The 15,862-nt window shown below is 58.9% G+C and overlaps 1 protein-coding gene across 2 annotated transcripts in view; it reads left to right on the forward strand.

Annotated features, from left to right (window-relative positions):
• Window positions 1-15,862, forward strand: part of LOC140396031 (active breakpoint cluster region-related protein-like) — a 247,430-nt gene that overhangs the window by 110,538 nt on the left and 121,030 nt on the right. The gene's annotated exons all lie outside the window — the stretch shown is intronic.

A 15,862-nucleotide genomic window follows, 5' to 3' on the forward strand; every position in this document is an offset into this window, starting at 1 on the left:
GGATCAGTACTGATGGAGCGCCGCACAGTTGGAGGGTCAGTACTGAGGGCGTGCCGCACTGTCGGAGGATCAAAACGGATTGAGTGCCGCACTGTCAGAGGGTCAGTACTGAGGGAGTGCCGCACTGTCAGTGGGTCAGTACTGAGGGAGTGCCGCACTGTCAGAGGTTCAGTACTGAGGGAGTGCCGCACTGTCAGAGGGTCAGTACTGAGGGAGAGGTGCACTGTCAGAGGGTCAGTACTGAGGGAGTGCCGCACTGTCAGAGGGTCAGTACTGCGGGAGCTCTGCACTGTCAGAGGGTCAGTACTGAGGGAGCTCCGCACTGTCAGTGGGTCAGTACTGAGGGAGCGCCGCACTGTCAGAGGGTCAGTACAGAGGGAGGTCAGCACTGTCAGAGGGTCAGTACTGAGGGAGCGCCGCACTGTCGGAGGGTCAGTACTGAGGGAGCGCCGCACTGTTGGAGGATCAGTTCTGAGGGAGTGCTGCACTGTTGGAGGGTCAGTACTGAGGGAGCGCCGCACTGCCAGAGGGTCAGTACTGAGGGTGTGCCGCACTGTCGGAGGGTCAGTAGTGAGGGATCTCTGCACTGTTGGAGGGTCAGTACTGAGGGAGCTCTGCACTGTCGGAGGGTCAGTACTGAGGGAGAACAGCACTGTCGGTGGGTCAATACTGAGGGAGAGCCGCACTGTCAGAGGGTCAGTACTGAGGGAGTGCCGCAATTTCGGAGGCTTCGTACTGAGGGAGTGCCGCACTGTCAGAGCGTCAGTACTGAGGGAGCGCCGCACTGTCAGAGGGTCAGAACTGAGGGAGTGCCGCACTTTCAGGGGGTCAGTACTGAGGGTGTGCCGCACTGTCAGAGGGTCAGAACTGAGGGAGTGCCGCACTGTCGGAGGGTCAGTACTGAGGGAGTGCCGCACTGTCAGAGGGCCAGTCCTGAAGGAGTGCCGCACTGTCAGAGGGTCAGTACTGGGGGAGTGCCGCACTATCGTAGGGTCAGTACTGAGGGAGTGCCGCACTGTCAGAGGGTCAGTACTGAGAGAGTGCTGAACTGTTGGAGGGTCAGTACTGAGGGAGCGCCGCACTGTCAGAAGGTCAGTACTGAGGGCGTGCTGCACCTTCGGAGGGTCAGTACTAAGGGAGTGCTGCACTGTTGGAGAGTCAGTACTGAGGGAGTGCTGCACTGTCAAAGGGTCAGTACTGAGGGAGCTCCGCACTGCCAGAGGGTCAGTACTGAGGGTGTGCCGCACTGTCGGAGGGTCAGTAGTGAGGGATCTCCGCACTGTTGAAGGGTCAGTACTGAGGGAGTGCTGCACTGTTGGAGGGTCAGTGCTGAGGGAGTTTTACACTGTCGGAGGGTCAGTACTGAGGGAGAACAGCACTGTCGGTGGGTCAATACTGAGGGAGTACCGCAATGTCAGAGGGTCAGTACTGAGGGAGTGCCGCACTGTCAGAGGATCAGTACTGAGGGCGTGCTGCACCTTCGGAGGGTCAGTACTGAGGGAGTACTGCACTGTCGGAGGGTCAGGAGTGAGGGATCTCCGCACTGTTGGAGGGTCAGTACTGAGGGAGTGCTGCACTGTTGGAGGGTCAGTACTGAGGGAGAACAGCAGTGTCGGTGGGTCAATACTGAGGGAGAGCCGCACTGTCAGAGGGTCAGTACTGAGGGAGTGCCGCAATGTCGGAGGCTTAGTTCTAAGGGAGTGCTGCACTGTCAGAGGGTCAGTACTGAGGGAGCGCCGCACTGTCGGAGGGTCAGTACTGAGGGAGTGCTGCACTGTCAGAGGGCCAGTACTGAGGGAGTGCCGCACTGTCAGAGGGTCAGTACTGAAGGAGCGCCGCACTGTTCGAGGGTCAGTACTGAGGGAGTGCCGCACTGTCAGAGGGTCAGTACTGAGGGAGCGCCGCGCAGTTGGAGGGTCAGTACTGAGGGCGTGCCGCACTGTTCGAGGTCAGTATTGAAGGAGTGCCGCACTTTCAGAGGGTCAGTACTGAGGGAGTGCCGCACTGTCGGAGGATCAGTACGGATTTAGTGCCGCATTATCAGAGGGTCAGTACTGAGGGAGTGCCGCACTGTCAGTGGGTCAGTACTGAGGGAGTGCCGCACTGTCAGAGGGTCAGTTCTGACGGAGTGCCGCACTGTCAGAGGGTCAGTACTGAGGGAGTGCCGCACTGTCAGAGGTTCAGTACTGAGGGAGCTCCGCACTGTCAGAGGGTCAGCACTGAGGGAGCGCCGCACTTTTGGAAGGTCAGTACTGAGGGCGTGCCGCACTGTTGAAGGGTCAGTACTTAGGGAGTGTCACACTGTCAGAGGGTCAGTACTGAGGGAGTGCCGCACTGTCAGAGGGTCAGTACTGAGGGAGTGCCGCACTGTCAGGGGGACAGAATTGAGGGAGTGCGGCTCTGTCACAGGGTCAGTATTGAGGGAGTGCTGCACTGTCAGAGGGTCAGTACTGAGGGAGGCGCCGCACTGTCAGAGGGTCAGTAGTGAGGGAGCGCCGAACTGTCAGAGGGTCAGTACTGAGGGAGTGCCGCACTGTCAGAGGGTCAGTACTGAGGGTGTGCCGCACTGTCGGAGGGTCAGTACTGAGGGAGTACTGCACTGTCAGTGGGTCAGTACTGAGGGAGTGCCGCACTGTCAGAGGGTCAGTACTGAGGGAGTGCAGCACTGTCAGAGGGTCAGGACTGAGGGAGAGACGCACTGTCAGATGGTCAGTACTGTGGGAGTGCCGCACTGTCAGAGGGTCAGTGCTGATGGAGTGTCGCACTGTCAGGGGGTCAGTACAGAGGGAGGTCAGCACTGTCAGAGGGTCAGTACTGAGGGAGCGCCGCACTGTCGGAGGGTCAGTACTGAGGGAGCGCCGCACTGTTGGAGGATCAGTTCTGAGGGAGTGCTGCACTGTTGGAGGGTCAGTACTGAGGGAGCGCCGCACTGCCAGAGGGTCAGTACTGAGGGTGTGCCGCACTGTCGGAGGGTCAGTAGTGAGGGATCTCTGCACTGTTGGAGGGTCAGTACTGAGGGAGTGCTGCACTGTTGGAGGGTCAGTACTGAGGGAGCTCTGCACTGTCGGAGGGTCAGTACTGAGGGAGAACAGCACTGTCGGTTGGTCAATACTGAGGGAGAGCCGCACTGTCAGAGGGTCAGTGCTGAGGGAGTGCCGCACTGTCAGAGGGTCAGTACTGAGGGAGTGCCGCACTGTTGGAGGGTCAGTACTGAGGGAGCGCCGCACTGTCGGAGGGTCAGTACTGAGGGAGCACTGCACTGTCAGAGGGCCAGTACTGAGGGAGTGCCGCACTGTCAGATTGACAGTACTGAGGGAGTGCCGCACTGTCAGAGGGTCAGTACTGAAGGAGCGCCGCACTGTTGGAGGGTCAGTACTGAGGGAGCGCTGCACTGTCAGAGGATCAGTACTGATGGAGCGCCGCACAGTTGGAGGGTCAGTACTGAGGGCGTGCCGCACTGTCGGAGGATCAAAACGGATTAAGTGCCGCACTGTCAGAGGGTCAGTACTGAGGGAGTGCCGCACTGTCAGTGGGTCAGTACTGAGGGAGTGCCGCACTGTCAGAGGTTCAGTACTGAGGGAGTGCCGCACTGTCAGAGGGTCAGTACTGAGGGAGAGGTGCACTGTCAGAGGGTCAGTACTGAGGGAGTGCCGCACTGTCAGAGGGTCAGTACTGCGGGAGCTCTGCACTGTCAGAGGGTCAGTACTGAGGGAGCTCCGCGCTGTCAGTGGGTCAGTACTGAGGGAGCGCCGCACTGTCAGAGGGTCAGTACTGAGGGAGAGGTGCACTGTCAGAGGGTCAGTACTGAGGGAGTGCCGCACTGTCAGAGGGTCAGTACTGCGGGAGCTCTGCACTGTCAGAGGGTCAGTACAGAGGGAGGTCAGCACTGTCAGAGGGTCAGTACTGAGGGAGCGCCGCACTGTCGGAGGGTCAGTACTGAGGGAGCGCCGCACTGTTGGAGGATCAGTTCTGAGGGAGTGCTGCACTGTTGGAGGGTCAGTACTGAGGGAGCGCCGCACTGCCAGAGGGTCAGTACTGAGGGTGTGCCGCACTGTCGGAGGGTCAGTAGTGAGGGATCTCTGCACTGTTGGAGGGTCAGTACTGAGGGAGCTCTGCACTGTCGGAGGGTCAGTACTGAGGGAGAACAGCACTGTCGGTGGGTCAATACTGAGGGAGAGCCGCACTGTCAGAGTGTCAGTACTGAGGGAGTGGCGCAATTTCGGAGGCTTCGTACTGAGGGAGTGCCGCACTGTCAGAGGGTCAGTACTGAGGGAGTACCGCACTGTCAGAGGGTCAGTACTGAGGAAGCGCCGCACTGTCAGAGGGTCAGTACTGAGGGAGCGCCGCACTGTCAGAGGGTCAGTACTGAGGTAGCGCCGCACTGTCAGAGGGTCAGTACTGAGGGAGTGCCGCACTGTCAGGGGGTCAGTACTGAGGTAGCGCCGCACTGTCAGAGGGTCAGCACTGAGGGAGTGCAGCACTGTCAGAGGGTCAGTCCTGAGGGACACTGAGGGAGCTCCGCACTGTCGGAGGGTTCGTACTGAGGGAGTGCCGGACTGTCAGAGGGTCAATACTGAGGGAGCGCTGCGCTGTCGGAGGATCAGTACTGAGGGAGTGCTGCACTGTCAGAGGGTCAGTACTGAGGAAGCGCCGCACTGTCAGAAGTCAGTACTGAGGGAGTGCAGCACTGTCGGAGGGTTCGTACTGAGGGAGTGCCGCACTGTCGGAGGGTCAGTACTGAGGGAGTGCTGCACTGTCAGAGGGTCAGTACTGAGGGAGCGCCGCACTGTTGGAGGGTTAGTACTGAGGGAGTGCCGCACTGTCAGATGGTCAGTACTGAGGGAGAGGTGCACTGTCAGAGGGTCAGTACTGAGGGAGTGCCGCACTGTCAGAGGGTCAGTACTGAGGGAGCGCCGCACTGTCAGAGGGTCAGTACTGAGGGAGTGCCGCACTGTCAGAGGGTCAGTACTGAGGGAGCGCCGCACTGTCAGGGGGTCAGTACTGAGGTAGCGCCGCACTGTCAGAGGGTCAGCACTGAGGGAGTGCAGCACTGTCAGAGGGTCAGTCCTGAGGGACACTGAGGGAGCTCCGCACTGTCGGATGGTTCGTACTGAGGGAGTGCCGGACTGTCAGAGGGTCAATACTGAGGGAGCGCTGCGCTGTCGGAGGATCAGTACTGAGGGAGTGCTGCACTGTCAGAGGGTCAGTACTGAGGAAGCGCCGCACTGTCAGAAGTCAGTACTGAGGGAGTGCCGCACTGTCGGAGGGTTCGTACTGAGGGAGTGCCGCACTGTCGGAGGGTCAGTACTGAGGGAGCGCCGCACTGTTGGAGGGTTAGTACTGAGGGAGTGCCGCACTGTCAGAGGGTCAGAATTGACGGAGTGCCGCACTGTCAGGGGGACAGAATTGAGGGAGCACCGCACTGTCAGAGGGTCAGTACTGAGGGAGTGCCGCACTGTCAGAGGGTCAATATTGAGGGAGTGCTGCGCTGTCAGAGGGACAGTACTGAGGGAGTGCCGCACTGTCAGAGGGTCAGTACTGAGGGAGCGCCGCACTGTCAGAGGGTCAGAACTGAGGGAGTGCCGCACTTTCAGGGGGTCAGTATTGAGGGAGTGCCGCACTGTCAGAGGGTCAGAATTGAGGGAGTGCCGCACTGTCAGAGGGTCAATATTGAGCGAGTGCCGCAATGTCAGAGAGTCAGTACTGAGGGAGTGCTGCACTGTCAGAGGGTCAGTACTGAGGGAGGCGCCGCACTGTCAGAGGGTCAGTACTGAGGGAGGCGCCGCACTGTCAGAGGGTCAGTACTGAGGGAGCGCCGCACTGTCAGAGGGTCAGAACTGAGGGAGTGCCGCATTTTCAAGGGGTCAGTACTGAGGGAGTGCTGCACTGTCGGAGGGTCAGTTCTGAGGGAGTGCCGCACTGTCAGAGGGCCAGTACTGAAGGAGTGCCGCACTGTCAGAGGGTCAGTACTGAGGGTGTGCCGCACTGTCGGAGGGTCAGAACTGAGGGAGTGCCGCACTGTCGGAGGGTCAGTACTGAAGGAGTGCCGCACTGTCAGAGGGTCAGTACTGGGGGAGTGCCGCACTATCGTAGGGTCAGTACTGAGGGAGTGCCGCACTGTCAGAGGGTCAGTACTGAGAGAGTGCTGAACTGTTGGAGGGTCAGTACTGAGGGAGCGCCGCACTGTCAGAAGGTCAGTACTGAGGGCGTGCTGCACCTTCGGAGGGTCAGTACTAAGGGAGTGCTGCACTGTTGGAGAGTCAGTACTGAGGGAGTGCTGCATTGTCAAAGGGTCAGTACTGAGGGAGCTCCGCACTGCCAGAGGGTCAGTACTGAGGGTGTGCCGCACTGTCGGAGGGTCAGTAGTGAGGGATCTCCGCACTGTTGAAGGGTCAGTACTGAGGGAGTGCTGCACTGTTGGAGGGTCAGTACTGAGGGAGTTTTACACTGTCGGAGGGTCAGTACTGAGGGAGAACAGCACTGTCGGTGGGTCAATACTGAGGGAGTACCGCAATTTCAGAGGGTCAGTACTGAGGGAGTGCCGCACTGTCAGAGGGTCAGTACTGTGGGAGTGCCGCACTGTCATAGGGTCAGTACTGAGGGAGTGCCGCACTGTCAGAGGGTCAGTACTGAGGGAGAGGTGCACTGTCAGAGGGTCAGTACTGAGGGAGTGCCGCACTGTCAGAGGGTCAGTACTGCGGGAGCTCTGCACTGTCAGAGGGTCAGTACTGAGGGAGCTCCGCACTGTCAGTGGGTCAGTACTGAGGGAGCGCCGCACTGTCAGAGGGTCAGTACTGTGGGAGTGCCGAACTGTCAGAGGGTCAGTGCTGATGGAGTGTCGCACTGTCAGGGGGTCAGTACAGAGGGAGTTCAGCACTGTCAGAGGGTCAGTACTGAGGGAGCGCCGCACTGTCGGAGGGTCAGTACTGAGGGAGCGCCTCACTGTTGGAGGATCAGTTCTGAGGGAGTGCTGCACTGTTGGAGGGTCAGTACTGAGGGAGCGCCGCACTGCCAGAGGGTCAGTACTGAGGGTGTGCCGCACTGTCGCAGGGTCAGTAGTGAGGGATCTCTGCACTGTTGGAGGGTCAGTACTGAGGGAGCTCTGCACTGTCGGAGGGTCAGTACTGAGGGAGAACAGCACTGTCGGTGGGTCAATACTGAGGAAGCGCCGCACTGTCAGAGGGTCAGTACTGAGGGAGTGCCGCACTGTATGAGGATCAGTACTGAGGGCGTGCTGCACCTTCGGAGGGTCAGTACTAAGGGAGTGCTGCACTGTTGGAGAGTCAGTACTGAGGGAGTGCTGTACAGTCAAAGGGTCAGTACTGAGGGAGCTCCGCACAGCCAGAGGGTCAGTACTGAGGGTGTGCCGCACTGTCGGAGGGTCAGTACTGAGGGAGTGCCGCAATGTCGGAGGCTTCGTTCTAAGGGAGTGCTGCACTGTCAGAGAGTCAGTACTGAGGGAGCGCCGCACTGTCGGAGGGTCAGTACTGAGGGAGTGCTGCACTGTCAGAGGGCCAGTACTGAGGGAGCGCCGCACAGTTGGAGGGTCAGTACTGAGGGCGTGCCGCACTGTTCGAGGTCAGTATTGAAGGAGTGCCGCACTTTCAGAGGGTCAGTAGTGAGGGAGTGCCGCACTTTCGGAGGATCAGTACGGATTGAGTGCCGCATTATCAGAGGGTCAGCACTGAGGGAGTGCCGCACTGTCAGTGGGTCAGTACTGAGGGAGTGCCGCACTGTCAGAGGGTCAGTACTGAGGGAGTGCCGCACTGTCAGAGGGTCAGTTCTGAAGGAGTGCCGCACTGTCAGAGGGTCAGTTCTGAAGGAGTGCCGCACTGTCAGAGGGTCAGTACTGAGGGAGTGCCGCACTGTCAGATGTTCTGTACTGAGGGAGTGCCGCACTGTCAGAGGGTCAGTACTGAGGGAGTGCCGCATTGTCATAGGGTCAGTACTGAGGGAGTGCCGCACTGTCAGAGGGTCAGTACTGAGGGAGTGCCGCACTGTCAGAGGGTCAGTACTGAGGGAGCGCCGCACTGTCAGAGGGTCAGGACTGAGGGAGTGCTGCACTGTCAGAGGGTCAGTACTTAGGGAGCTCCGCACTGTCAGTGGGTCAGTACTGAGGGAGCGCCGCACTGTCAGAGGGTCAGTACTGAGGGAGCGCCGCACTGTTGGAGGGTCAGTACTGGGGGAGCGCTGCACTGTTGGAGGGTCAGTACTGAGGGAGCGCTGCACTGTCAGAGGGTCAGTACTGAGGGAGTGTCACACTGTTGGAAGGTCAGTACTGAGGGCGTGCCGCACTGTTGGAGGGTCAGTACTGAGGGAGTGTCACACTGTCAGAGGGTCAGTACTGAGGGAGTGCCGCACTGTCAGAGGGTCAGTACTGAGGGAGTGCCGCACTGTCAGGGGGACAGAATTGAGGGAGTGCGGCTCTGTCAGAGGGTCAGTATTGAGGGAGTGCTGCACTGTCAGAGGGTCAGTACTGAGGGAGGCGCCGCACTGTCAGAGGGTCAGTAGTGAGGGAGCGCCGCACTGTCAGAGGGTCAGAACTGAGGGAGTACCGCACTTTCAGGGGGTCAGTACTGAGGGAGTGCCGCACTGTCGGAGGGTCAGTACTGAGGGAGCGCCGCACTGTCAGAGGGTCAGTACTGAGGGAGTGCCGCACTGTCAGAGGGTCAGTACTGAGGGAGTGCCGCACTGTCAGAGGGTCAGTACTGAGGGTGTGCCGCACTGTCGGAGGGTCAGTACTGAGGGAGTACTGCACGGTCAGAGGGTCAGTACTGAGGGAGCGCCGCACTGTTGGAGGATCAGTTCTGAGGGAGTGCTGCACTGTTGGAGGGTCAGTACTGAGGGAGCGCCGCACTGCCAGAGGGTCAGTACTGAGGGTGTGCCGCACTGTCGGAGGGTCAGTAGTGAGGGATCTCTGCACTGTTGGAGGGTCAGTACTGAGGGAGTGCTGCACTGTTGGAGGGTCAGTACTGAGGGAGCTCTGCACTGTCGGAGGGTCAGTACTGAGGGAGAACAGCACTGTCGGTGGGTCAATACTGAGGGAGAGCCGCACTGTCAGAGGGTCAGTGCTGAGGGAGTGCCGCACTGTCAGAGGGTCAGTACTGAGGGAGTGCCGCACTGTCAGAGGGTCAGTACTGAGGGAGAGGTGCACTGTCAGAGGGTCAGTACTGAGGGAGTGCCGCACTGTCAGAGGGTCAGTACTGCGGGAGCTCTGCACTGTCAGAGGGTCAGTACTGAGGGAGCTCCGCACTGTCAGTGGGTCAGTACTGAGGGAGCGCCGCACTGTCAGAGGGTCAGTACTGTGGGAGTGCCGAACTGTCAGAGGGTCAGTGCTGATGGAGTGTCGCACTGTCAGGGGGTCAGTACAGAGGGAGTTCAGCACTGTCAGAGGGTCAGTACTGAGGGAGCGCCGCACTGTCGGAGGGTCAGTACTGAGGGAGCGCCTCACTGTTGGAGGATCAGTTCTGAGGGAGTGCTGCACTGTTGGAGGGTCAGTACTGAGGGAGCGCCGCACTGCCAGAGGGTCAGTACTGAGGGTGTGCCGCACTGTCGCAGGGTCAGTAGTGAGGGATCTCTGCACTGTTGGAGGGTCAGTACTGAGGGAGCTCTGCACTGTCGGAGGCTCAGTACTGAGGGAGAACAGCACTGTCGGTGGGTCAATACTGAGGAAGCGCCGCACTGTCAGAGGGTCAGTACTGAGGGAGTGCCGCACTGTATGAGGATCAGTACTGAGGGCGTGCTGCACCTTCGGAGGGTCAGTACTAAGGGAGTGCTGCACTGTTGGAGAGTCAGTACTGAGGGAGTGCTGTACAGTCAAAGGGTCAGTACTGAGGGAGCTCCGCACAGCCAGAGGGTCAGTACTGAGGGTGTGCCGCACTGTCGGAGGGTCAGTACTGAGGGAGTGCCGCAATGTCGGAGGCTTCGTTCTAAGGGAGTGCTGCACTGTCAGAGAGTCAGTACTGAGGGAGCGCCGCACTGTCGGAGGGTCAGTACTGAGGGAGTGCTGCACTGTCAGAGGGCCAGTACTGAGGGAGTGCCGCACTGTCAGAGGGTCAGTACTGAAGGAGCGCCGCACTGTTCGAGGGTCAGTACTGAGGGAGCGCTGCACTGTCAGAGGGTCAGTACTGAGGGAGCGCCGCACAGTTGGAGGGTCAGTACTGAGGGCGTGCCGCACTGTTCGAGGTCAGTATTGAAGGAGTGCCGCACTTTCGGAGGATCAGTACGGATTGAGTGCCGCATTATCAGAGGGTCAGCACTGAGGGAGTGCCGCACTGTCAGTGGGTCAGTACTGAGGGAGTGCCGCACTGTCAGAGGGTCAGTACTGAGGGAGTGCCGCACTGTCAGAGGGTCAGTTCTGAAGGAGTGCCGCACTGTCAGAGGGTCAGTTCTGAAGGAGTGCCGCACTGTCAGAGGGTCAGTACTGAGGGAGTGCCGCACTGTCAGATGTTCTGTACTGAGGGAGTGCCGCACTGTCAGAGGGTCAGTACTGAGGGAGTGCCGCATTGTCATAGGGTCAGTACTGAGGGAGTGCCGCACTGTCAGAGGGTCAGTACTGAGGGAGTGCCGCACTGTCAGAGGGTAAGTACTGAGGGAGCTCCGCACTGTCAGAGGGTCAGTACTGAGGGAGAGGTGCACTGTCAGAGGGTCAGTACTGAGGGAGCTCCGCACTGTCAGAGGGTCAGTACTGAGGGAGTGCCGCACTGTCAGAGGGTCAGTACTGAGGGAGCGCCGCACTGTCAGAGGGTCAGGACTGAGGGAGTGCTGCACTGTCAGAGGGTCAGTACTTAGGGAGCTCCGCACTGTCAGTGGGTCAGTACTGAGGGAGCGCCGCACTGTCAGAGGGTCAGTACTGAGGGAGCGCCGCACTGTTGGAGGGTCAGTACTGGGGGAGCGCTGCACTGTTGGAGGGTCAGTACTGAGGGAGCGCTGCACTGTCAGAGGGTCAGCACTGAGGGAGCGCCGCACTGTTGGAAGGTCAGTACTGAGGGCGTGCCGCACTGTTGGAGGGTCAGTACTGAGGGAGTGTCACACTGTCAGAGGGTCAGTACTGAGGGAGTGCCGCACTGTCAGAGGGTCAGTACTGAGGGAGTGCCGCACTGTCAGGGGGACAGAATTGAGGGAGTGCGGCTCTGTCAGAGGGTCAGTATTGAGGGAGTGCTGCACTGTCAGAGGGTCAGTACTGAGAGAGGCGCCGCACTGTCAGAGGGTCAGTAGTGAGGGAGCGCCGCACTGTCAGAGGGTCAGAACTGAGGGAGTACCGCACTTTCAGGGGGTCAGTACTGAGGGAGTGCCGCACTGTCGGAGGGTCAGTACTGAGGGAGCGCCGCACTGTCAGAGGGTCAGTACTGAGGGAGTGCCGCACTGTCAGAGGGTCAGTACTGAGGGAGTGCCGCACTGTCAGAGGGTCAGTACTGAGGGTGTGCCGCACTGTCGGAGGGTCAGTACTGAGGGAGTACTGCACGGTCAGAGGGTCAGTACTGAGGGAGCACCGCACTGTTGGAGGATCAGTTCTGAGGGAGTGCTGCACTGTTGGAGGGTCAGTACTGAGGGAGCGCCGCACTGCCAGAGGGTCAGTACTGATGGTGTGCCGCACTGTCGGAGGGTCAGTAGTGAGGGATCTCTGCACTGTTGGAGGGTCAGTACTGAGGGAGTGCTGCACTGTTGGAGGGTCAGTACTGAGGGAGCTCTGCACTGTCGGAGGGTCAGTACTGAGGGAGAACAGCACTGTCGGTGGGTCAATACTGAGGGAGTGCCGCACTGTCAGAGGGTCAGTACTGAGGGAGTGCCGCACTGTCAGAGGGTCAGTACTGAGGGAGCGCCGCACTGTCGGAGGGTCAGTACTGAGGGAGCACTGCACTGTCAGTGGGCCAGTACTGAGGGAGTGCCGCACTGTCAGATTGACAGTACTGAGGGAGTGCCGCACTGTCGGAGGGTTCGTACTGAGGGAGTGCCGCACTGTCAGAGGGTCAGTACTGAAGGAGCGCCGCACTGTTGGAGGGTCAGTACTGAGGGAGCGCTGCACTGTCAGAGGGTCAGTACTGAGGGAGTGCTGCACTGTCAGAGGGTCAGTACTGATGGAGCGCCGCACAGTTGGAGGGTCAGTACTGAGGGCGTGCCGCACTGTCGGAGGATCAGTACGGATTGAGTGCCGCACTGTCAGAGGGTCAGTACTGAGGGAGTGCCGCACTGTCAGAGGGTCAGTACTGAGGGAGTGCCGCACTGTCAGTGGGTCAGTACTGAGGGAGTGCCGCACTGTCAGAGGTTCAGTACTGAGGGAGTGCCGCACTGTCAGAGGGTCAGTACTGAGGGAGTGCCGCACTGTCATAGGGTCAGTACTGAGGGAGTGCCGCACTGTCAGAGGGTCAGTACTGAGGGAGAGGTGCACTGTCAGAGGGTCAGTACTGAGGGAGTGCCGCACTGTCAGAGGGTCAGTACTGAGGGAGAGGTGCACTGTCAGAGGGTCAGTACTGAGGGAGTGCCGCACTGTCAGAGGGTCAGTACTGCGGGAGCTCTGCACTGTCAGAGGGTCAGTACTGAGGGAGCTCCGCACTGTCAGTGGGTCAGTAGTGAGGGATCTCTGCACTGTTGGAGGGTCAGTACTGAGGGAGCTCTGCACTGTCGGAGGGTCAGTACTGAGGGAGTACCGCACTGTCAGAGGGTCAGTACTGAGGGAGCGCCGCACTGTCGGAGGGTCAGTACTGAGGGAGCACTGCACTGTCAGAGGGCCAGTACTGAGGGAATGCCGCACTGTCAGATTGACAGTACTGAGGAAGTGCCGCACTGTCGGAGGGTTCGTACTGAGGGAGTGCTGCACTGTCAGAGGGTCAGTACTGAAGGAGCGCCGCACTGTTGGAGGGTCAGTACTGAGGGAGCGCTGCACTGTCAGAGGGTCAGTACTGATGGAGCGCCGCACAGTTGGAGGGTCAGTACTGAGGGCGTGCCGCACTGTCGGAGGATCAGTACGGATTGAGTGCCGCACTGTCAGAGGGTCAGTACTGAGGGAGTGCCGCACTGTCAGAGGGTCAGTACTGAGGGAGTGCCGCACTGTCAGTGGGTCAGTACTGAGGGAGTGCCGCACTGTCAGAGGTTCAGTACTGAGGGAGTGCCGCACTGTCAGAGGGTCAGTACTGAGGGAGTGCCGCACTGTCATAGGGTCAGTACTGAGGGAGTGCCGCACTGTCAGAGGGTCAGTACTGAGGGAGAGGTGCACTGTCAGAGGGTCAGTACTGAGGGAGTGCCGCACTGTCAGAGGGTCAGTACTGCGGGAGCTCTGCACTGTCAGAGGGTCAGTACTGAGGGAGCTCCGCACTGTCAGTGGGTCAGTACTGAGGGAGCGCCGCACTGTCAGAGGGTCAGTACTGAGAGAGCTCCGCACTGTCGGAGGGTTCGTACTGAGAGAGTGCCGCACTGTCAGAGGGTCAGTACTGAGGGAGCGCCGCACTGTTGGAGGGTCAGTACTGAGGGAGCGCCGCACTGTTGGAGGGTCTGTATTGAGGGATCGCCGCACTGTAGGGGGTCAGTACTGAGGGAGTGCCGCATGTCAGAGGGTCAGTACTGAGGGAGTGCCGCACTGTCAGAGGGTCAGTACTGAGTGAGTGCCGCACTGTCGGTTGGTCATTACTGAGGGAGAACCGCACTGTGAGAGGGTCAGTACTGAGGGAGCGCCGCACTGTTGGAGGGTCTGTATTGAGGGATCGCCGCACTGTAGGGGGTCAGTACTGAGGGAGTGCCGCATGTCAGAGGGTCAGTACTGAGGGAGTGCCGCACTGTCAGAGGGTCAGTACTGAGTGAGTGCCGCACTGTCGGTTGGTCATTACTGAGGGAGAACCGCACTGTGAGAGGGTCAGTACTGAGGGAGCTCCGCACTGTTGGAGGGTCAGTGCTGAGGGAGAGGTGCACTGTCAGAGGGTCAGTACTGAGGGAGTGCCGCACTGTCAGAGGGTCCGTACTGAGGGAGCTCCGCACTGTCGGAGGGTTCGTACTGAGGGAGTGCCGCACTGTCAGAGGGTCAGTACTGAGGGAGTGCTGCACTGTCAGAGGGTCAGTACTGAGGGAGCGCCGCACTGTTAGAGGGTCAGAATTGACGGAGTGCCGCACTGTCAGGGGGACAGAATTGAGGGAGTGCTGCAATGTCAGTGGGTCAGTACTGAGGGAGTGCCGCACTGTCAGAGGGTCAGAATTGACGGAGTGCCGCACTGTCAGGGGGACAGAATTGAGGGAGTGCTGCACTGTCAGAGGGTCTGTATTGAGGGATCGCCGCACTGTAGGGGGTCAGTACTGAGGGAGTGCCGCACTGTCAGAGGGTCAGTACTGAGGGAGTGCCGCACTGTCAGTGGGTCTGTACTGAGGGATTGCCGCACTGTCAGTGGGTCAGTACTGAGGGAGTGCCGCACTGTCAGAGGGTCAGTACTGAGGGAGTGCCGCACTGTCAGAGGGTTAGTATTGTGGGAGTGCCGCACTGTCAGAGGGTCAGTACTGAGGGAGTGCCGCACTGTCAGAGGGTCAGTACTGAGGGAGTGCCGCACTGTCAGAGGGTCAGTACTGAGTGAGTGCTGCACCTTTGGAGGGTCAATACTGAGGGAGTGCTGCACTTTTGGAGGGTCAGTACTGAGGGAGTGCCGCATTGTCAGTGGATCAGTACTCCGGGAGCTCCGCCATGTCAGAGGGTCAGTACTGAGAGAGTGCTGCACCTTTGGAGGGTCAATACTGAGGGAGTGCCGCACTGTCAGTGGGTCAGTACTGAGGGAATGTCGCACTGTCAGAGGGTCAGTACTCAGGGAGTGCCGCACTGTCAGAGGGTCAGTACTCAGGGAGTCCGCACTGTCAGAGGGTCAGTACTGAGGGAGTCCGCACTGTCAGAGGGTCTGTACTAAGGGAGTGCTGCACTGTCAGAGAGTCTGTACTGAGGGAGTGCTGCACTGTCAGAGTGTCAGTACTGAGGGAGTGCTGCACTGTCAGAGGGTCAGTACTGAGGGAGCTCTGCACTGTCAGAGGGTCAGTACTCAGGGAGTGCCGCACTGTCAGAGGTTCAGTACTGAGGGAGTGCTGCACTGTCAGAGGGTACGACAGTCAGGGTACGACAGTCAGGGTACGACAGTCAGGGTACGACAGTCAGGGTACGACAGTCAGGGTACGACAGTCAGGGTACGACAGTCAGGGTGACAGTCACGGTGACAGTCAGGGTGACATCTACTACCCCTTATTTTGAGGCTATGCCCCCTAGTTCTGCTTTCACCCGCCAGTGGAAACAACCTGCCTGCATCTATCCTATCTATTCCCTTCATAATTTTATATGTTTCTATAAGATCCCCCCTCATCCTTCCAAATTCCAACGAGTACAGTCCCAGTCTGCTCAATCTCTCCTCGTAATCCAACCCCTTCAGCTCTGGGATTAACCTCGTGAATCTCCTCTGCACACCCTCCAGTGCCAGTACGTCCTTTCTCAGGTAAGGAGACCAAAACTGAACACAATACCCTAGGTGTGGCCTCACTAACACCTTATACAATTGCAGCATAACCTCCCTAGTCTTAAACTCCATCCCTCTAGCAATGAAGGACAAAATTCCATTCGCCTTCTTAATCACCGGTTGCACCTGTAAACCAACTTTTTGCGACTCATGCACTAGCACACCCAGGTCTCTCTGCACAGCAGCATGTTTTAATATTTTATCATTTAAATAATAATCCCTTTTGCTGTTATTCCTACCAAAATGGATAACCTCACATTTGTCAACACTGTATTCCATCTGCCAGACCCTAGCCCATTCACTTAACCTATCCAAATCCCTCTGCAGACTTCCAGTATCCTCTGCACTTTTTGCTTTACCATTCATCTTCGTGTCGTCTGCAAACTTGGACA

This window comes from Scyliorhinus torazame, chromosome 19, assembly GCF_047496885.1.
Source record: "Scyliorhinus torazame isolate Kashiwa2021f chromosome 19, sScyTor2.1, whole genome shotgun sequence".
NCBI lineage: Eukaryota > Metazoa > Chordata > Chondrichthyes > Carcharhiniformes > Scyliorhinidae > Scyliorhinus > Scyliorhinus torazame.